The 23370-nt window shown below is 30.9% G+C and overlaps 1 protein-coding gene across 1 annotated transcript in view; it reads left to right on the plus strand.

The window, feature by feature from the left end:
- The window catches only part of LOC106085885 (protein CREBRF homolog), a 58529-nt gene that overhangs the window by 27119 nt on the left and 8040 nt on the right, over positions 1-23370 (plus strand). The window lies entirely within an intron of this gene.

The following is a 23370-nucleotide window of genomic DNA, read 5'->3' on the forward strand; positions in this document are numbered from 1 at the left end:
ACCATCAAAATCATGCAAACTTTAAAGAAATTATAATCATCCAAAAGATAAGCCATGTTTCTTAGAAAAAATTTGAATAAAGAAATTTCCATAGTTTATGACTGCAAATTTGCATTAATAGATGTTTCCAAAACTGTACAAAGTCCAATGGAGGCGGTATTTGAATTATGGAAAGATTTTTTATTTTAAAGGATGGGTTTACCAAAACTCGTTAGTACTTCTAACCCCTTGTTGCATGAGTAATTTAGGTTTTATTGTAATGGTACACCGGGTGGTATGATTACTAATAATTTTGCTATGCCTATAATTTTTCTTTAATTAGTAAGTCAAATGAACTGATATAGCCAAAGTTAGGGACACAAAAGCTCTGAAAGCCATCCACATTTCCTAAGAAGTTCATCTATTTCTTGTGTGCAGCATTAAAAAGTAGTTTTCTACTTTTTTCCCAATTTTTTCTTTTTCCAAAAAAAAAAAACTTTTTTCTAGTAACATAAAAGACAAAAATTCAAAACCTTTATGACTTATGAAAAAAAATTAAACCATTGGTTTTTTTAGATATTATTAATGATGAATAAATCTAAAATTAAACATTATTTTAAATTGATTTGAAATTAAATGAATGGTTTTGTCTCTTCGACCAAAAGCTTGATGAACTTTTGCTAGTTATTGTTATAATAAAAATATTATACCAATAACTAGCAAAAATTCATCAAGCTTAATTACACATAAAGACCACGAGCTTCATGAATTTTTGCTAATTTTTTTAAATTATTAAGATTTTTATTTTCGTTAAAAAATTAACGTTGATTTTCACATTTTGATAATCCCATGTTGTATGAGTATTTTTAAATCCCTAAAAAAAGTACACCGGGTGGTATGATTATTAATAATTTCCCTATTCCTCTAAACATTCTTTAATATTTAAGCCAAATGAATTGATATAGCAAAAGTAATAATCACAAATGCACTGATGGGACTTAAAATTTCTAAAAAAGACGATCCTAATCTTGTGTGCAGCAAAAAAGTAGACCTTTTTACATTTTTCCACGTTTTAGTATACAAAAAAAAAACTTTTTTCAAATACAAGCCCCAATAACATTCAACAAAAAGGCAAAATCAATGACTTGCGGAAAAATATAAACTCTTGGTTTTTTAAAATAATAATAATGAATGAAAAAATCAACAACTTAACATTATTTTAAATAAATTTGTCTTTTCGACAAATAAATTAATATAGCATAAGTAATAATCACAAATGCACTGATGGGAATTAAAATTTCCTAAAAATTTCCTTTAGCAGCAGAAAAAACTGGAAAGAAATATAAATATAATTAAAAACGCCAACAAAAACCTAAAAAAATAAAAATATTAAATTCTTGAAATCTTTTTTGAATATTATTAGATTCTAATAACCTCATGTTCAATAAACAATTTAAGTCCCTTAAAATGGTACACTGGGTGGTATGCAAATGCAAAATTTTGCCCATGAACATTCCACTAAGGAAGAGGAGCAAACTTCCGACACATCAATGGGGCCAGTCCGATTCAAGTTTAAGCTCAATGATAGGGGTCCTCCTTTGTATAGCCGAGTCCGAACGGCGTGCCGTAGTGCGATACCTCTTTGGAGAGAAGTTTTACATACAAATAGTACCTCACAATTGTTGCCAGCAATAGGAGGGGAAAACCACCGCTGAAAATTTTGTCTGATGGTCTCACCAGGATTCGAACCCAGGCGTTCAGAGTCATAGGCGGACATGCTAATCTCTGCGCTATGGTAGCTTCCGGGTGGTACGATTATTAATAATTAGACAATTCTTATAAAAGTACACCGGGTGGTATAATTATTAATAATTAAACAATTCTTTTGAATTTTCCCTAATAATTAAGTCTTACGAACTGATTTATCAAAAGTATTAATCGCAAAAGCTCTTCTGCGAATCATTCAATCATAAACAGCTTGTCATCTTCTTGTGTGCAGCAGAAAAACTAAAATTTATTTTTAATTTTGTTCTACATATCCTAATTTCAAAGAATTTAATACAAATACTGACCACAATAACAAAATCAAAATCAAAACACCAATGACTTGCAGAAACGAATTAAAATTCTTGAGATCTCTTTTAGATATTATTAACACATTTTGCACATCTCCGGCCCATTAGATGGCGACAGCTAACATGGGATAGTATTTCTTTTTATATATTGTACAATTACTCATATAAAATGCAAAGTTGTTGATATATTGCACAAAGATAATAAGAAAGCCCAAATTGTCGGAAATAGCTAGAGAGAAACACAAACACACACACACACACACACATCTATACACATGAAATAACATACAAATGTATGAATCTATGTGAGGTGTTCTGCAGTTGATGTACGTATGGCATGATGACGAATGGCGCCAATCTCTACTCTCAACAATACATTGCAGTCAATTATTTATAATTAACACAATAACAATAAAATCAAGTGCAAAACAACATTCTCACACACACACACAGGGTAAAAAATAGCAAAAAAAAAATTAAAATAAGAACACCCTGTGGCGCTCTAAACATTATATAAACACAATTGAAATAATAATAACAACAGTAAACAATCACCACTACACCGCCACCAACAGCAAGCAATAAAATTTAATCTTTTTTTTTTTAAAGCACATCAACACATCTTCGCTATTACCTGCTGACCCACTGCCAAGTAGAAATGCAATTGAGATGAAAGAAGAAAGTATTAAGAAAATAGCGTTACGCCACCACTAACTAGGCATGACATAGGCAAAGTATTTATGCTTATATTACATTAAACCGCTTTGAATACTAGAAAGAAAGAAAAAACAAACAACCCAAAAAAGAAAAATGGGGACAAAAACAAAGAAGACCATCACATTGCAGCCATGTCAAGAGCAATGTCTCCATGGTGGCCAAGACATACATAAAGAGACCATTTACCAACACCATGGTAATTTACAAACAAAGAAAATTTGCCTATAACAGGGTTGTCAGTGAATCCGTTGGGGCAGTGTTTGGGGCAGGGCTTCTGGGGTTGTCGTTTTAACAAAGAAGTGTCAAGAAAGTGGCCGAAAAACGCCGAACATGTTTTGTATGTAAATGTAGTGTGATGCGATACAAAGAGGCGGCAGCAAAAAAAAATATGCATACGTTGTTTACTTTTTCTTTTCTCTTTTCCCATACTCTCATAACAGATTTTTTTCAGATGCCGACAGCGTGAGAGCCAGAGAACATTTTGAATAGAACGTGTATTTCAATACATTTAAATAGAGGGCCTGGATTTTTCCTTGCATTTTGTATATCAAAATATTGTGAAATTACTTTGGTTTGGTGTCGTTAGACGTAGTCAATAATGGAAAGATTGTACAAAATTGCGTCAGTAAATATACCCTATATACGAGACTGCTGTAAAAACAACGTGTTTAAAAGTCTGATAAGGCTCCCCACCACGCCACATTGTATGGCATTTGTATGTCACCAGTTTGTGTAGATTTTCTAGATTACAGAAATTTCACTTAGTCATCCTTACTAGAAAAATGTAAAATCTTATAGGATGAGCCTATAATAGACTCAAGTAACGAAAGACTAATCAGATTTAATTTTTAAATAATTTATGAAAATTATTAAAATGGAGCTGTAGAAAAGTGAGGAGCAAAAAGATAATTTTTTAGAGTTATTAGACTGACTGTGTTTTATTTTCGATCAATTAAGTACAAGTGAGATGTATTGGATTTATATTCATTGCTAAGTTATTGACATCAAGTGATAACACGTAATTGTTCACTGTTTAGTACTAAAATAAATCACGTGGCATCTACACATTATGATAAGAAAAATGTTTATGAGAACTTGAACTTGATTTTACAAGTTCAGCTACCTGTTTAAAATTACAACGTTGGAAATTTAATAAGAAAAGTTGACTAGTTGTTCTTAAATATCGTCCACTGATCCCCCCATGCATGGGTTATTTTGATTTCCTTCATATGATACTCTGGGTTGTATGTACATAATTAATTCTTTGATAATTAAGTCAGAGGAATTGATCTTGCAAAAGTGATTATCAGAAAAGATTTCTCTATCGTCAGTTCTTTATAGGAAGTTAAAATTCTCCATGTGTGCAACCAATTAATGGTATTTTTTAATGATTTTTCAAATATCTCAAAATAGTACTCTGGGTTGTATGATTAATAATAATTTTTGCACATTTATTTTCTTCCTTTAATAATTATTCCAAAATAATTGATCTTGCAAAAGTAACAAGTGCAAAAGATATCTCTGACATCAGTGCTTCTTAGAAAATTAAACTTGTTCTTATGCGCAACAGAAAAACATGAAACTTCAACAATTTTCCAAAGAATACAAAATTTTAATTTTCAATAATCTCGTTAATTCGTTTGTAAAACCTGAAATATTATTGTTAGATTCTATATCCATAAGCATTATATTAGCAAGTCGATCTGACAATGTCTCGCATATGACATAGAAAACTAAAAAGCTATTACAAGGGCAGAATCAAGAAATTTTTGAACTGAAGATAGGGCATATGTCACAAATAGAATCTCAACCCTCCATCAGTGTTTCTTAAAATTATCATGGTTTACTAGTTGTTTCTATTTACTTACCTTATTGTTTTGGGCTTACAATTGATCCAGTTAAACTGTGTATACAAAACGCTTTTAATTTAACCCGTTTCCCGTAAAGATGCCATCCTGCGCTTATGTGCACTATAATATAGGCACAGAACAATTTTTAAATTTTGTACTGTTTTTTTTAACTATTAATAATTTGGTTGGTGTTTACATTTTTCCCTTATAAATCGGTCAAACGAATTGAGCCAGCAAAACTGAGTATAGAAAATGTTTTTATATCAATTCTCATTTTATAATTTATCCCATCTGGCCATGTGTGCAAAGTAAAAGCTTCTAATTATATCCCTAGATCCTTTTTTGATACATAAATTAGCAAGAATTTGGAAGGAGTACTATTATTTTTTATATAATTTATAATATTGACCCATCAATTGATCTACCTTTACTGAGCACAATAAATAGTTTAAATTTAACCCTGTTCATGAATTTATCTCATGCCATTCTTGTGTGCAAATAAAAAATTATGTCTAAAGCACTTTTTTATATGTCGGACTATGGGTTGTATGGGTATTATTAATTTTTTTAGTATTTTTAGTTTTTTTCTTATCATTTCCTCCAATGAATTGATCCATCACAATTAAGCAAAGAGAATGTTTCTACATCAATTTTGCCTTTGTTATTTATCTTGACTTATCATGTGTGCAAAGGAAAAATCCAAAATTTCCAATGAGATCCTAGAAAAATGGAAAACCCCCAACATTGAAGAATTTTTCTACAGACTGTACATTGATTTCGCCAACTTTATAGTAAGAAGGATGCGATTTAAGATTTGTGTTTAGAATGTTTTCTTCTTCTTTTGTTTTGAATTTGTTGTTTTTTTTAAATATTTGTTTATTTCCTAGCTTTTTATGCCGAAGGCCATTTTCATTTTCCATGCACAAAATAATACATACACCCAAACACTTTAAAATGTTATATTTATTTCTTTTTTTTTGTTATTCTAAGGTCAGTTTCAATCAATGACTATATACTATAGACTTTCAAATGTTTCTTTTTAATGCAGCGGGCAGACAGGCAGCAGCAGGACCCCCCAAAAAAACAATTAAAGTATATGAATTCTTTCTTCCATAAGGTGGTATGGGGTGGGAGCACATATCAATGATTTTACTCATATCAGAGAAAATAAAAAAATAGTTTATTTTTGGCACAATTCCATCATGCATCGTCGCCGGCACCACCGCTCGACCGCCAGCCACTCAATATGGTAAACAAGCTGGCTGCAAACTGCAAAACGTACAAACGTGTTATTTCAATAAATTATCAATCTTTGTATGTTGTTGCTCAAAGTGATTTTTTAGTGCAAATGTACTTTTCTTTTATCAATAACAATAACAACTATAACAAAAGCAACAACATCAACATTGTTCTGTTAACAAATAACAATAAATTGAAGAGTGTTCAAAAAACCAAAAAAAAAAAAAAAGAAAACAGGATAAAATGCAAAACAAGAAAATTCTATGAAAATTATTTTAATAAATTTTTGCGACTTAAACAAATAAAAATAAATTGTGGACGCGTAAACAATCATACACACACACACAGATATATATTAGGGTAATAAGATTAGATGAATTAACAATATCAAAAAGAAAATATTTTCGAATAATCATTTGTTTATGTTTACCAATATTTTTTTTTAATTTGGAATTCAGATTAGTCACTTTCATTGCAAACTATCATATGACGAAGAAAATACCCCTTGAGGTATGAGTAATTTTATTTGTAGGCAGTAGAGTACACCTGGTGGTATGAGTGTTGGTAATTTTTGGGTATTTAAAATGTTTCCTTTTTTAATTTTGTCTAATCAATTGATCTCGGCAAACTATGAAAGGGAAATGTTTGCAAAAGAATCTCTCTATTGTATTAACTTTAGCTCACTTTTGTGTGCATGAATAGTGAAAGGCATCTACCCAATAAATTTTTACCAATAAATATCCAATGTATGGGAATTTATTGGGTACCTATTTAAAATAGGTTTGAAAAGACAAGAGCGTAGCACAAAACTTGAAACAGATTAATTAGCAGATTGCCTTTATAGAACTGCCAAATAAATCTATTTTAAGGCTTTATTTAGTTATATGAGAAAGGCCGTACAATTTTTACTGTTCTTTACCTTTTTTATTTTCTTTTTTTTATTACAATATATTTTTATTTGCAATTAGTTTAGTCCAGTTTTGTGTGCCTTTGTTTTTTCTTTTAAAATGTTCTATAACAAACATTCAACTCTTGGCTAAAGCCACCAACCATTTGAAGGTACCCTTTACAAACAGCAATATGTCTGGATAAATTCGTCGTCTTCTGTACTCAGTCCAACTACTATCAGTCGATTGACGTTCAACAAAAACAATCAAACAATCAACAACCTCCCTCACGTTTTTACCCGAAATTCCCTAAAGCACTCATGTACATACAGAGGTCCGTCTGTACATCTGTATACGTAGGAGAATGAAAAAGAATGTAAACAAAAATTCGAAAACAAAAACATCTCACACCACTCTCTCAAACCCCCGCTCCCCTAGCACACAACCATTTAGGGGCAGAGAGAGTAAAGCTATAAAGAGATAGAAGGCGAAGATTTAAAACCAAAACAAGAAAAAATTCAAATCGAAGAAGAAAAATGAGTTGCTAAAATACTAAAGCTTTTGTATTTTTTTTTTTGCAAATACATAGAAGCTTTTGCCCAATGGCGGCGGCTTCTCACCCTTCTTTTCTTTTCCTCCTTCTTTGGCGAAAAAAACGCCAAACAAAAACAAAACTCTGCCACATACACACACACACACATTGAAAAATTATTGCTGAATTGGACCCCGACCTTGCACCTCACCACTACTCTGCATTTATTTTGAACAAAGCACTCACGAAGATACCGCGAAAAAAAAAAACAAAACAATAACAGTCATGCCGTTGTGGTGATCATTCTCAATTAAGCTGTTGAGGTATTTGTGTGAGAGCTTGGGGGTTTATTAAATGGTCACAGCTCATAAGTTATTTGTTGTAGTTTTTTTGGTTTGTTATTTGTTTTGTTTATAAATTGTTTATGAACATCAGAATTACACCCGCAAAAGAATAATTCTTATCTGCTTTGTTTTTCACTTTGTTTATCTGATTTTTTTAACTAACCATTGTTTTTTTGTGGATTTAATAAAAAAAGAACGTTCTAAATATTTTGCAAAGCGGAAAACATTTTTGTGTTATCGTATGTAGACATACACATACATAGACACTTGGGTGGTGAGACTGGAGAAACTTACACTGATATGTGCCTGTTGTGTGTGCAAAGATTTCATTCAACTCTCTTGGATGACAAAGTGAAGGGCAACAGAAATAAAAAAAAATAAATTAAATGTTTCTTTACTTCTATAAAATGAAATAGTTAAAAATATTTTAAAAATAAGAACTAAAGTTAAAAAAATAACAAAAAAAATTAAAATTATTTTTAAAATAAAAAAAAAAAAAAATGCTTCAATGGTAAATAAAAAATTATTAAAGAATTTTTGGAGAAATAAATTAAAATATATTTTGAAAAGATTTAAAAGTCAAAATATTTGTTAAAATTTTTAAATTGACTGGTGAAAAAAATTTAAATAAAAAAATAATAAAAAATTTCGAATAATTTTAATAAAAATTAAGTTTTTTTAATTTATATTTTTTTTTTTAAATTTAAAATTAACAAAACATTGCCTAAAAAATTTTTTAAATTAAAAAATTCTTTTTCATTTTCAAGTTCTTTGCCCTGGCTTCGAACGCTAGACAACAATTAAATAAATAAGATATATCATAGAAAAGCTAAACATTTTTATTGTTTTAGTTAATTTTTTTTTAATTTTAATTTTTTTTTTAAATTTCATTTTGTTGAAATTAGTTTGTTTGTAATTTACATTCGACATAAAAACTAATGTGTTTCTCTTTTTCTTCTCTTTTTAGGTAACCTTATAACAATTGAATAGACATTTATTACAAAATTGAAACGAACACGTTAAGCACTTACCGTGAAGATAGGTAATTGTTATGAAGAAAACCCCCAGATACGGTAAATAATTAAAATTTCGGAAAAAAAGGATACAGTTTTACTGAATCCAATAGACAATAAATAGTAATTGTTTGACACTTTTTACTTTTTTCGCATTAGTTTTTACTTTTGTTCTTTTATTTGGTTTTATTTTTAAATTGTTTTATTATTTTTTATACCCACCACCATAAAATGGGGGTATACTTATTTAGTCATTCGGTTTGATATACCTTGAAATATTCGTCTAAGACCCCATAGAATATATATTTTTGATCGTCTCGGCGTTCTGAGTTGATCTAGCCATGTCCGTCCGTCTGTCGAAATCCCGATAGCTTCATATAAAGCGATCTAGGATCTTGACTTCTTGAGCCTCTAGAGGGCACAATTAAGATACGATTTGGCTGAAATTTTATGAAAAATATTTTGTTTTGTCTCGCAACAACTATGCCAAGTATGGTCTAAATCGGTTCATAAACTGATATAACTCCAATATAAACCGAATTCCTGATTTTACTTCTTGATACCCTAAAGGGCTCAATATTACACAATAAATTCTAATATGGTCTCCAGCATTCAATTCAATTATGGTCCGAATCGGGTCAAAACTTCATATAGCTCCAATAGCATAGCAATTATTATCCATTACCTTTTGTTTGCTTAAGTGGCAAAGAACTCGACAAATGCGATCCATAGTAGAGGGTACATAAGATTCGATCCGGCCGAAATTAGCAAGCTGTTACTTGTTTTTGTTATTTGCTTTATGATATTTCAAGCCACATAATACCTTATTTAAGAAAATTACAATGAACAGCTCTTTAAAAATTTATCTTAGCTTTATAAAATGTAAAATTAATTCATTTTAATAATTTCAATAGGTCATAGAATACATACCGGCATCTTAAAAACAAACACACCACAGTGGAACTTAAATTGCTTTCCTCTCTCTTCATACCCTTGCAAGCGACATAACAACTGTATCTTGTCAAATCATACAAAGAGCACAGCTAGGTTATGATGAAATTCAATTTCAAAACAAACTTGCTTGTTCTCTCTCACTCTCTCTCTCTCTCTCTTGCTCTCTCAAAAAATATAAACAGTTTTGACCTTGACTATGGTTAATAACTGTGTAGTATGTACGAATTTGACGATTTGTTTTTCTTTTGTATACAATGTCTATAGCGATATTTTGTTGTTTTGTTGCTGTAGTTGTTCTTGTTGTTCATCATCTTCCTTTGACTTCTCCACACAATTGTTTTATTTTTCTTGTCCACTTTTTTTTGTTTTGTTGTGTTTGAACTCTCGAATGCCGTGAATAACAATATTAGCTTATGGTGTGGGGAAGGGAGGGGGAGGTAACTGAAGTTGTCATGGTGTTTGTGGTGGTCGTGAAGGTAGAACAAAAGGAGAGGGAGTCATACAATCGAGTACTTTTTTAGAACATGTGAATAAAGAAGCAGAATTTGGTTAATAAACACCATGTCTCTCATGGAATTTTCTTAAAAAAAGTTTTCAGAATTTAGAAAAATTTAAATTTTTACATAGTCGAACACATAAAGAAAAATATGAGCAAATAAAAAACAAAACAATTTGTATAATAAATTTTATAAACACAATAGAAAAATATGGACAATTAAAAAAAAAAACAAAAAATCCCGGCGAAGTTTGATTTTTATAGAAGACTTCGTCAAAAAATAGATGTTTGGGACAATTTGATCAAATTATGTTATCCACAAGATATTTAAAAATATTATTTTCAAAGAAAATTTACCGAAATCATGATTTTGTTTTCTAAGTTTACATTCTTCTTCCAAATATTCGCTTCTTCTTCAAACAGTGCGTAGATGTACCTTTGTGTACCAAAAAGTACCATTTGAAGAATTTTTTATCATCCCCTACTTGTCATGCCAACTACTCGGCTCTTCGTATGTGTTTGTTTTTATTTTCACTTGATTGTTTTCGTTTTTGTTTGTATGTGTTGGTATCGCGCCGATTCTGTTTCGGGAATTTTCTTCTTCTCCCACCGCAGTTGCTTCTTCTTCGTTTACTCCCTACCTTCTGCCTCCTCCTCGGCCACCTCTCTGGCAGTTTGTGTGAGTGATGGCGGGTACTTGTTGTTTTGTTTTTCTTGTCATTTCTCATTTATTCTAGCGCACCGGCAGAACAACGTGATTTTGCGAGAAGGGCAAGGTGGTGCTGGCATTATTTTTTAATGGTTTTTATATTGCTTTCATGTAGAATAATTATTAAGAAAATGTATTCATATGCATTACTTCTTACTATGTATTTTGTTTTATTATTTATTTACATATTCATATAAAAAGATTGACATAAGAATGCATGTATGTATGTAGGTAAAGAGCATATGAATTGGTAACTGTCAGCTTATGAGCATTTGTGGTTTTGCTGTTTTATATAACCATCTTACCTCTCTGAAAGTAATACCAAGTTTATGGTATGTACTAGTATGTACATAAAGAATACATTAAATGTTTTTTCTATTAAAATTGTTATGGTTAAAACAGCCGCCGGCGTCGTTGGCATCGCCGTCGTCGCCATTTATGTGGTTTTTGCAAACGCCAGACATAGACTTGTGAGACACTTCACTCCAAATATTGACATTTTGTTGATGGGTATCACTTGTTAAATCATTCTTTGAATAAAAGTGGGTGTGTGTGTGTGTGAGTGTTATTTTTGTCTGGGCTCATTGCCATATCTTTAGGAAATAGGTATATGCTAGCCTTTGTATATGATAAGCTTAGATAGGTATGTATGAAATAAAAAGCAATCAATAATTTCTTAAATGATACTAGAATTTGCTAGGCATTTGTCCTGCTTAACACTACACCCAAGAGAAGAAATTGATACCAAACGTGCTCATTTCAGTACTACACGGTATTAGGGGTAAAGCAACGCCGTATGGTAAAAAAGATGAAACATAGAATGATTGTTTTAATAACAAACTCTTATTAATTTTAGTACTAAACCTTATTGGTTTTAGAATCGAACCTTTATTGGTTTAGTACCAAACCTTCCCCAAAGTAAAGGGTACTAAATATACACTTTTCCAAAGGAAGGAGTACTAAAACTAACTTTTCCCAAAAGAAAGGTTACTAAAACTACTCTTTCCCAAGGGATAGGGTACTAAAACTACCGTTTCCCAAAGGAAAGGTTACTAAAATTACCCTTTCCCAAACGAAAGGGTACAAAACTACCCTTTCCCAAAGCAAAAAGTATGGTAAGAAAGATGAAACATAAATTGATTAGTACAGTTTTGTACTAGCCTTATTACCATAATGGTATTGGTTTCAGTACCAAACCTTTCCCAAAGGAAAGTCTACTAAAATTACCGTTTTCTAAAGAAATGCGTGCTATAATTACCTTTTTCTGAAGAAATTAATACCCTTTCCTTTAGAAAAGGGTAATTTTAGTACCAACAGCCAAATACAACCCTTCTCCAGAGGAAAGGGTATTAAAACTACCCTTTCACAAAGGAACGAGTTTTAAAACTACTCTTTCCCAAGGGAAACAATCTTTCCCAAAGGAAGGGTATTCAAATTACCTTTTCCCACAGAAAAAGGTATTTCAACTACCCTTTCCCAAAGAAAAGGGTAATAAAACTACCCTTTCCCATAGGAAAATCTATTTCCCAAAGGAGATGGTATTAAAACTACCCTTTCACAAAGGAAAGGGTAATAAAACTACCTCTTCCCAAATGAATGGGTATTAAATCTAGGCATTCCCAAAGGAAGCCCTATTAAAACTACACTTTCCCAAAGAAAGGGGTTATAAAAGTACCCTTTCTAAAGGAATGGGTATTAAAACTACTCTTTCCCAACGTAAAGGGTACTAAACTATAATTTTCATATAAGAAATGGTTTTAAAAGTACCCTTCCCCAAGGGAAAGGGTATTAAATCAAACCTTTTTGCAAGGAAAGGGTATTAGAACTACCCTTTCTCAAAGGATAGGGTGCTTAAACTACCCTTTCCCAAAGAAAAGGATATTAAAACTAATCTTTCCCAAAGAAAATGGTATTAAAACTATCCTTTCCCAAGGAAATGGTATTAAAACTGCCCATTTCCAACAGAAAGGGAGTTAAAAGTACCACTTCTCAAAGAAAAGGCATTAAAACTACCCTTTCCTTTGGGAAAGGGTATTAAAACTACCCCTTCCTTTGGGAAAGGGTGTTAAAACTACCCTTTTCCAAAGAAAAGTGTATTAAAATTACCTTTTCTCACAGGAAAGTGAATTAAATGTTCCCTTTCCCAAAGGATAGGGTATTAAAACTACACTTTTCTTTGGGAAAGGTATTAAAACAACCCTTTCCCAAAGGAAAGGGTATTAAAACTACCCTTTTCCAAAGGAAAGGGTTTCAAAACTACCCTTCCCTAAGAAAAGGGTATTAAAACTACCTTTTCCCAAAAAGAAAGGGTATTAAAACTACCCTTTCCCAAAGGAAAGGGTATAAAAACTAACCTTTACCAAAGGAAGGTGTATTGAAAATATTTCCCAAATGTCAGGGTATTAAAATTTTCCCAACGGAAAGGGTATTAAAGCAATCCTTTTCCATAATAAAGGATATTTAAGCCCTTTCCTTTGGGAAAGGGTGTTAAAACTTCCCAAAGAAAAAGTTACTTTGGGAAGGCTAGTCCTGTCTAGAACCTGTCTTGATGGATATGAAAACCTGAATAATCTATAATACTTCGCCAAACAGACAACAAAATTCCATTTCAATCAGAATCGCCCATTTATTTGCCTAAGAGTTTTGAATTGGAAATTAGTTTGGGAGCCTAAAAACACAAATTACCTTTACAACTTTGTTGTTGTTAATTAACAGACGGATGAAGATTTTCTAATTTATTCACAGAAAGAGCCTTTCCAAGAACTGGGGCAATTTTTCATTGTCTTTATCTCTATGTGATGATTGACATGGAAACAATTCCCTTACTTACCTTGAAACACCACTTCATTTCAAATATTTGTCCTCAATTTGAAAGCAGCAATAAAATAATCTTGTGTTCTTTTTTTGTATTTAGCTATTTGCGAAATTCTTTGTCTCTTGGGTTTCCCATTCTGATAATTTTTTCTATGTAGAAATTTATGACTTCTCGACTTAGAGCAAAAAAAGTGTATACAGGAAAAAAAACAAATGTTAGAATTCTTAAATAACTTATCATAGAATACACCTCCCTATCAACGCCAGCCACAAATTTAAATCGCCACCCACCGTATAAAAAAATGGTAAAATAAGCAAACCTCTCAAAAAATTGTATTTTCAGATGACCCAAATAATTCGTTTGCAAAAAAAGTTTAATTGTTGAAATAAATAAAAAAAAAACACAAAATACAAAAAAGCGATTGTGCTGATACTGGCGTATATGCATATAGGTAGGTGTTAATAACCTGCGAATAGCTTTTTTATACGTAAGAGCGTGTATGGTTTTTTCTCATATCCATCATTAATAATGTTGGTCTAGTTTTTGGATAATTTAACTTATTTAATATTGATGCATAAGCTGATAAAAAATTTTAAACATATATTAGAAAATTTTCATATAAATTTTCCAATATAGAATTTAATATTTCTTATGCAAATATTTTTTTGCTATTATTCGTAACATTTTATATATTGAGAAAGTTTTTTGTCATGACATAACTGATTTCATTTTTTATAATACAAATTGAATTACTAAACTCTTCCATGAATTTAATGGGAAAGGTTCTTCCCCAATAAAAGACTATTGAAGTGATAAGAAGAGAGTGTGTTGTTATAATTAGTTCTATGGAATCTATTTTTAAATGAAATATCTAATCAATTAGGGGCTTTTTTGCAGCTGAATGGGATTTTCTTTAGAAAATCTTCAATTCAGCCTGGCTGAATGGGATTTTCTTTAGAAAATCTTCAATTCAGCCTGGCTGAATGGGATTTTCTTTAGAAAATCTTCAATTCAGCCTGGCTGAATGGGATTTTCTTTAGAAAATCTTCAATTCAGCCTGGCTGAATGGGATTTTCTTTAGAAAATCTTCAATTCAGCCTGGCTGAATGGGATTTTCTTTAGAAAATCTTCAATTCAGCCTGGCTGAATGGGATTTTCTTTAGAAAATCTTCAATTCAGCCTGGCTGAATGGGATTTTCTTTAGAAAATCTTCAATTCAGCCTGGCTGAATGGGATTTTCTTTAGAAAATCTTCAATTCAGCCTGGCTGAATGGGATTTTCTTTAGAAAATCTTCAATTCAGCCTGGCTGAATGGGATTTTCTTTAGAAAATCTTCAATTCAGCCTGGCTGAATGGGATTTTCTTTAGAAAATCTTCAATTCAGCCTGGCTGAATGGGATTTTCTTTAGAAAATCTTCAATTCAGCCTGGCTGAATGGGATTTTCTTTAGAAAATCTTCAATTCAGCCTGGCTGAATGGGATTTTCTTTAGAAAATCTTCAATTCAGCCTGGCTGAATGGGATTTTCTTTAGAAAATCTTCAATTCAGCCTGGCTGAATGGGATTTTCTTTAGAAAATCTTCAACTCAGCCTGGCTGAATGGGATTTTCTTTAGAAAATCTTCAATTCAGCCTGGCTGAATGGGATTTTCTTTAGAAAATCTTCAATTCAGCCTGGCTGAATGGGATTTGCTTTAGAAAATCTTCAATTCAGCCTGGCTGAATGGGATTTGCTTTAGAAAATCTTCAATTCAGCCTGGCTGAATGGGATTTTCTTTAGAAAATCTTCAATTCAGCCTGGCTGAATGGGATTTTCTTAAGAAAATCTTCAATTCAGCCTGGCTGAATGGGATTTTCTTTAGAAAATCTTCAATTCAGCCTGGCTGAATGGGATTTTCTTTAGAAAATCTTCAATTCAGCCTGGCTGAATGGGATTTTCTTTAGAAAATCTTCAATTCAGCCTGGCTGAATGGGATTTTCTTTAGAAAATCTTCAATTCAGCCTGGCTGAATGGGATTTTCTTTAGAAAATCTTCAATTCAGCCTGGCTGAATGGGATTTTCTTTAGAAAATCTTCAATTCAGCCTGGCTGAATGGGATTTTCTTTAGAAAATCTTCAATTCAGCCTGGCTGAATGGGATTTTCTTTAGAAAATCTTCAATTCAGCCTGGCTGAATGGGATTTTCTTTAGAAAATCTTCAATTCAGCCTGGCTGAATGGGATTTTCTTTAGAAAATCTTCAATTTAGCCTGGCTGAATGGGATTTTCTTTAGAAAATCTTCAATTCAGCCTGGCTGAATGGGATTTTCTTTAGAAAATCTTCAATTCAGCCTGGATGAATGGGATTTTCTTTAGAAAATCTTCAATTCAGCCTGGCTGAATGGGATTTTCTTTAGAAAATCTTCAATTTAGCCTGGCTGAATGGGATTTTCTTTAGAAAATCTTCAATTTAGCCTGGCTGAATGGGATTTTCTTTAGAAAATCTTCAATTCAGCCTGGCTGAATGGGATTTTCTTTAGAAAATCATCAATTCAGCCTGGCTGAATGGGTTTTTCTTTAGAAAATCATCAATTCAGCCTGGCTGAATGGGTTTTTCTTTAGAAAATCTTGAATTCAGCCTGGCTAAACTAGTTCTGTTTTTCTCTTAGAATAAAGTTCACACAAATATGTGCTGTTTTCTTTTTGGTCCATTTTAATGCCTTTCATATTTTTACTTATATGGTTATGGATATGGTATGTCAATATTATCTTTAGATTCTTGTCTAATTATGGTAATTTTCCCGGTGGCAATATAGGCCACACCTTACTGCCACGTATGTTTCTATCCAAACACCTATTGCAGCTGCTGCAAATATGTATGATGGACCAAGACATTTGAAAAGATACTCTAGACAAGCATTTGGCATTAATCAGTTGCAAGATATAACAAAAACGCCAAGGAAAACCACTTTCAGACATGTTATTCTGTTCAAAACAAAACAATTATTATTGATTGCGGTGTATGTATGTGTGTGCATGTTTAATTACAGAAAGTAACGGTAGATTTGTATGATTTAAAGAAAATGTTTTCTTAGAACCTAGACCATTTGTTCTTAAACATATTGACTTGAAATACCAATGAATTGTTTCATTTGATAAACAAAATTAACATAAATGCAAAAGAGAAAAAAAACAACAATAACAATCATTATTTATAATTAATCTATGGTTGGCAAGACAATTGAGGGACACAACAATAGTTGGCGATTGATTGGACTTTGAAATGCTGCATTTGGAGGTGGAAAACAGAAAATCCGGAACCGGTGGGTTGCATTTATTTACATGTATGAAGGAATGGAATTTGGATTCTTAGAGAGTTTGTAGTTATGGAGAAAAACAGTTTCTAGAAAATTTATTGCACAGCCAAAATGTTAGAATTTCTATTTTCCTATAAAATTTGAGCAAAATTTTATTTTCATACAAAGTTGTCTTCATAATTTGATTTTCATAAAAAATCTCTTTGAAATTAATTTTTGGGGAAAAATTATTGGAAATACATATAATATTGGCTAAATATATCAAAATACCGTTTTTATGGAAAATTTCTTTTAATGTTTTAACTTTCTACAAAATTTCCTTCAATTCATTTTCCTGTTGCTCCCTACTCAGTTAATATCAGAAACTTGGTGGCAATATCTGTCTACCATTTACATTCTCAGCTGGCACTGGACTCTGAAATGACGTTTTAAACTAAACTATTAGCATAGTTTCAATAAAAATATGCAGACATTAGAAATAATCTTACAAAGGAACATAAAGTAGCAGTTTATGGAACACAACAAAATCATAGCCAGACTATGTTCCCATTTCCTATTTTCTAGTTTTTCTTTGCATCCAGACAAGGGCATATGCACTCAAACTGGAAATGAGTGGCGCTTTGGTCTATTGAGGTTAGATTAGGAAAATGGTTTGCCAACTATGGCCAGCTTAACAGTCCATAAACAAACAAACTGAACTTTAACGATTTTGTTTTGAATTTCACAATTGTTATTGTTTATAGAATTTATTTTCCGCAAACAAAAAATCCCCGTCAACATCAAGAAGAAGAAGAAAAAAACAACAGACAACAATAATAACAGCTATTAATAATAATTAAACTCACTGTCATATAAATTATTTTGCTTGGCTAAAAAACAAAACAAGAATAACACCAACAATGCAAAAAAAAAACAAAACAAAATAAAAAACAGGAGTGAATACGTAGGTAGGTAGGTAGAGACGTAAGTATCTACGTATTTCTCATAGGTATAGATACGTAAAAGTGTGCCACTTGTTGTTATTTTCATCAAAAAATATTCAAAACAAAAACACTTGAAATAAAAAGGGAACATAAACAAAATACGAGTATAAAAAAATACAAAACAAAACAAAATGCATATGTCAAAGGAAATAACTAAGAAATACTAGAAACAAATATCTATAGCAGCAAAATTGTCATAGGTAGTCATGCGTCAGTGAGAGTGAAGAAAGCAGCATTTTAAACCAAAGTTAATAGAGTGCAAGCTTAGCCTTTAACCTGTAAACAAAACAAAGTGTAAAGCTATTATACAACACCCATCCTTACTCGTTCTCTCCCTCTCTCTTTCTTTCACACTCTAACTCACCCCTTTCATGACGTAACTGTTTTAGGTACGTACATTAAAATACAAATCAATTGATGTGACTGACGTCTAGCAGACGACTACAACAAGAACAACAACACCAATGACAACGACGTGTACACGTGTTAATGAATAGTCATGGAATGGTGAAAACGCGCGAAAAAAAATTGCTTGATATTGATGTTATATATGCACACGTGGTTGCCATTAAATACTTAATATTACAATTGAAAAAATAATAGCCTGTAGAGGCATAGGTAAACACTTGCAGTGGGAGAGGTGAGAAATTAAGTTTTGGGTTTAAAATATTGTGATGATTGTTCAAAGCTCATAACTGGAAAAGTCTATAATGTAATGCCATGGTCTGGCCAAGTACTTTTGTGATATCAGGTGTATAGGTCTTAAAGGTGGGTATTAAGTTCATTCACCAGTGGAATTTTTCACAAAACGCTGTTTCCCTAATCGCAGAAGTTCAGTGAAGCCTACTCTCATATCGGACTTGGATATAAAAAAAGCGCTATTTACAAGGAAAATACTGTTTGGCAACTCTATCATATGTTACACCAGCAACATTTAGGAGTTGGTACTATATTCGTCTTTTTACGTGAACAACTGTCAAACTGCATATAAAAAACTGTAAATGAAAAATGAGTGAAAAATTAAAATGCTAATGGCTAATGATATAAAAGTAGCAATTAGTTACAATTAATCCTAGTGTAATATGATTTGTTATTCAACATTGCCAAATGTTCAAGTGCACAACAAAAAGAGTTTGGCAAGTTAGTGTGTTTTTTGTTCTTAAACCTAGTACTGACTTCGACTTTTCACACGAACAACTGTCAAAACGCACTATAAAAAAAATAGTGACGAAGATAATGCGAACAAATTCCGTACAAGTGGTACTGAGTTATATGAGCAAAATAGTAGCGACATGAATTTCGCTCAATTTTAATTGCAAACGTAATTAAATGCTAACGAAATGCGCCGAATCAACTCTGCTTCAGCACTTTTGTCTTTGTTGTGTGTTGTTGTTCGACTTTTGTTTGTGATCTGACAAAGACAAGAGTCCGTTGGATTTCACAATAATTTAATAGACATTTTCGCTGTACTAGGCTTTGGCATTGATAATTAGATTGTATCGGAATAGGGGGAGATAAGGCTTCCTTCTCTCTTAAGTTGAGTATTCCGTTCAGCTTTTCAAGCGAAATTCTGTCAAACTCCATATAAAAAACGTCGGCAAAACGTTAGCTAGAAATAGGAGGCAACGTAGTACTCTGCTTATAGTGAGGAAAATGACTAAAAAAACCAAAGTGGCAACACTTAAAACCATTGCCGGCATTATGTTTTATATGTTTTATTGGTTTCAATGGTCCGTTTTTCTTCAATTATTTGCGAAAAAAAAAAAATTAAATGGAGAAACATTTGAGTGCAGATGAAAAAAAAAACGTGTTTTGATATGGAAACAAAAACATTTGACTGCTGTCAAATTCCACTCGCGAAATGAAAGCAGTATAGAATACCAATCTTTACTGCGCTAAGGAATGTTAGAGGAATTATTGAGAATTATTGAAACAAAAGCATGCTCTACACCGTACTCAATCAATTTGACAAAGGCGTTGATGAAGATAAATGTCGTATCAGAAATCGCCATCCACCAGTTAAAGTGTTTTGAAAACAGCACAACATTTCCAAATTTTTATGAGTTCTTTGCTATGTTATTCTCTGAATTGAAAGCCTCCAATATGATCTCCAGCTGGAGTATATTCGAAAAAGCGCGAAAAGAAATTTTATTTTCATTAAGAAAATCTGAATTTTAATTTCTTTCAAAAGTAAACAAAAAAATCGAAAAAATATATATATTTCAATACATTTATTTTTAATTATTTTTTTCGAAAATGTTTATAAAATTTTTTGTATAATTCAAAATTTTTTTTAATTTCATAGAAATTTGATTTTTATATATAATTATTTTATTCAAGATTAAGTTCTTTCGTAATATCTGTCAAAATTTGAGGTTCAGAAAATATTTCATAAAAAACTCCAAATTTTTAGTAGAAAATTTCATAAAAATTGGTTTTTGTAGAAAATTTTTATCAAAGCTAGAAATTCATTGAAAAAATGTGTCAAAAATTTTTTTTAATATTTTTTATTATTAGTTTTTTTTTAACAAGTAAAAGCGTGATAAGTTCGGGGGGAATTCCGCTAAAAACTGTACCCTTAAACGGTTAGCTTAGGTTGAAAACAGGGTGCGCATATTAATATGGATGTACACCTAAGCCAGTAATCGGCTTGTTGTGCGCTCTAAATACTAAAAAAGTTATCTCGAAAAGAAAATCAAGGTTACCTTTATTAACTTATGTCATATGGGGATATCGGTACTTAAGGGGCCTATGTCATGATATTGACTCCTTCAAATATACCTTGGCACTGATGTTGTTAGTCATAAGATAGGATTTTGGGCCAAATCAGGTGAAAATTTTGGCTTTTAAGGGCTGAAGAAGTCAAATCCAGGAATCGGTTTATACGAGGACTATATCTGTTTACAGGTATATGAATACATATAAAATTATAATTTATTTCCGAAAATATCTAAGTTTCGCATATATTTTATATACATATGCATATATCTTTGTTTGCAATAAGATATCTTAAGTAAATATTATACTACTCCTAACAGTATGCAAGAAAATATATCATGATCCCTGCAATTGGTATCATTTATCACATGTTTCACCTTTTAAACAATTTGCACTGTTTTCGTCAATATTTTTCATAAAAAAATGTTCTGACATTTTTAAATTTTTTTTTTCATAATTGTTATAAGTTTACAACACTTTTCTAATTGTCACATAAAAAAAATGTTTCCCAAAAATTTCTATTAATTTTTATCATTTTCTTTATTATTTCGTATTAATTTTTACTATTTGCTAATTTTTATTTATACACTATTAAACTTTCAATGCATTTCCAAAAATATTTTAGCTTCGCGTATTAGATACATTTCATTATATGTTTATAAAAGTAAATATCATTCTGCTCCTAAAAGTATGCTACAAAATGTTTCATGATCTTTACAATTGTCTCATTCATCACATGTTTCACCTTTTACACAATGTGTGCAGTTTTCTTACATTATTTAAAACAATAAAGTAAATGCAAATTTATTTACATACATTCTTAAGATTACGTGGATAAGCTCAAAGTTTTCCAACAAAATTTAAGAAAAAATAAATTAATATCAAAAAAAATTCAAAGTTTACTTCTTATGTCATTAATTTTAGTGCTAATGAGCATTCAGAAAACCATTTCAAATGGGCACTCTTAGCATTTTTTTTGTATTTAATTATATGCAAATATTTGTTTTTGTTTTTTTAAACAAAAAATAAAAAAAAAAATTGCTAGTCATTATTTTCTACATGTGTTGAATGGAACAAAATTATACAATAGCTAACGGCGGGAAACGTTAGATTGATGATATAGTATATACAGATTTTTTTTCTTCAAAAATGCGGGGAGTTTTTTCTTTTCAATTAGAAATGTCCATAATGCTTGTTGGTGTTCAAGTGTTTGCACAAAATGTTTCAATTATATTTTTGGAATACAATATTACAAAATTGCAATTCATGATCATTGCGCAACTTTTTATTGTATTCATCGAGTATTATTTACTGATTCTATTAAGGCTACTATTTATATTTGCTTCTGTCCGTCTGAATTGTTAGGTGGCTAAAAAAACAGACTACAATGTTGTTAAGTAAATGTAATAGATATAGACATTATAATGTATGGATACATTGTAGAAATGTGTGTGGATATTTTCTACCAATATTTGTTCTTAAGGGTCAGTAACAATTATTTAGGGCAGTGAGGTTTAATTATTACCTTAATTTAAGTAGAAGTAGATTTATTATTTCATTTAGTAAATTTTAGTTAAAATTCTAGCATTTAAGGAAAGTTGATGTTTTATCTCGGAAAATGTTTATATAAACAGAAGTCGAAAACAAAAGTTGCAAGTCAATGTAGTGAAACCTTAAATACCTGAAATAGTATATAAAGAGTACATTGTACGAAACGAAAAACTATAGCTGAAAACCATTGATCATATTGATCATAAATCAATAAGTAAAAAATCGATCAAAACAAAAATCGATGAATCAAGAATCGATAAATCACAACTGAATTAATCATAAATCGATTATTAAAGTCGATAACTCCAAAATAAATAATGGTTAATAATATATAAGAAATCTGTAGACAAAAAATTTTAACAATTAAAAATCCGTTATTCAGTATGAGATGTAAATAATATATATAATAATAAATTATCAAACATTTTTTTGTGTCGGCATAAATGTAAACTCGAAGTCATAACCAATCTAGTTTTATAATATTTGGGAGCTTTTCAAACACCTTATTAACGCTGTTACAATAGAGAATTTAGTCCAAAAAAATCTATTTTCAACATGTACCGCTAAATAGGACGTTTTAGCGATATATACATTTTTGATACATGTAGAAAATTGTTTTTTTTGTACTAAATTCTCTATCGTTCTCTAACGTTTGATTTTTTAGCGATAAATAAATTTTCGAGAAATATAGAAAATCGTTTTTTGAGGAGAAAAAAGTTGCCAAATATAACAAAAAAAAAATAGGAACTATTTACCTTTTGAAGTAATGTGTTTTGTTAGAATTGATAAAATTTATACAAAACGTTTAATCTGTTTGTGCTGTAAAGAAAAAGTCGATTGTTTTGTTTCAAAATTTCAAACCCTGATAAAGATCACCGACTGTGGTCGAAATATTGGTAAAAAATACAAATAAAACAATTAAATAGAACACCAACATTTTGTAAATTGTTCGATGATCTCGAGCCAAACCAAGAAGATAAATTTATAAAATTCGTTTAACATTAGAAAATCGATTGAAATTGTCGAAAATCGATAATAACCCATAATCAAATCTATCTGCTTAACATAAATCTCATCGTCATTAAGTTCGACTCCGCACTTTGGAGAAAAAACAATTATCGTCTCGAAAAAAAAAACAAACAACAGTTGTGAAATTTAATGAACTTCGCCCTAACAGGCAAAAAACTTGAAAAAGTAAAGTTTAATAGTTTAGCT

The sequence above is a fragment of the Stomoxys calcitrans genome, chromosome 2, assembly GCF_963082655.1.
Source record: "Stomoxys calcitrans chromosome 2, idStoCalc2.1, whole genome shotgun sequence".
Classification (NCBI taxonomy): Eukaryota; Metazoa; Arthropoda; class Insecta; order Diptera; family Muscidae; genus Stomoxys; species Stomoxys calcitrans.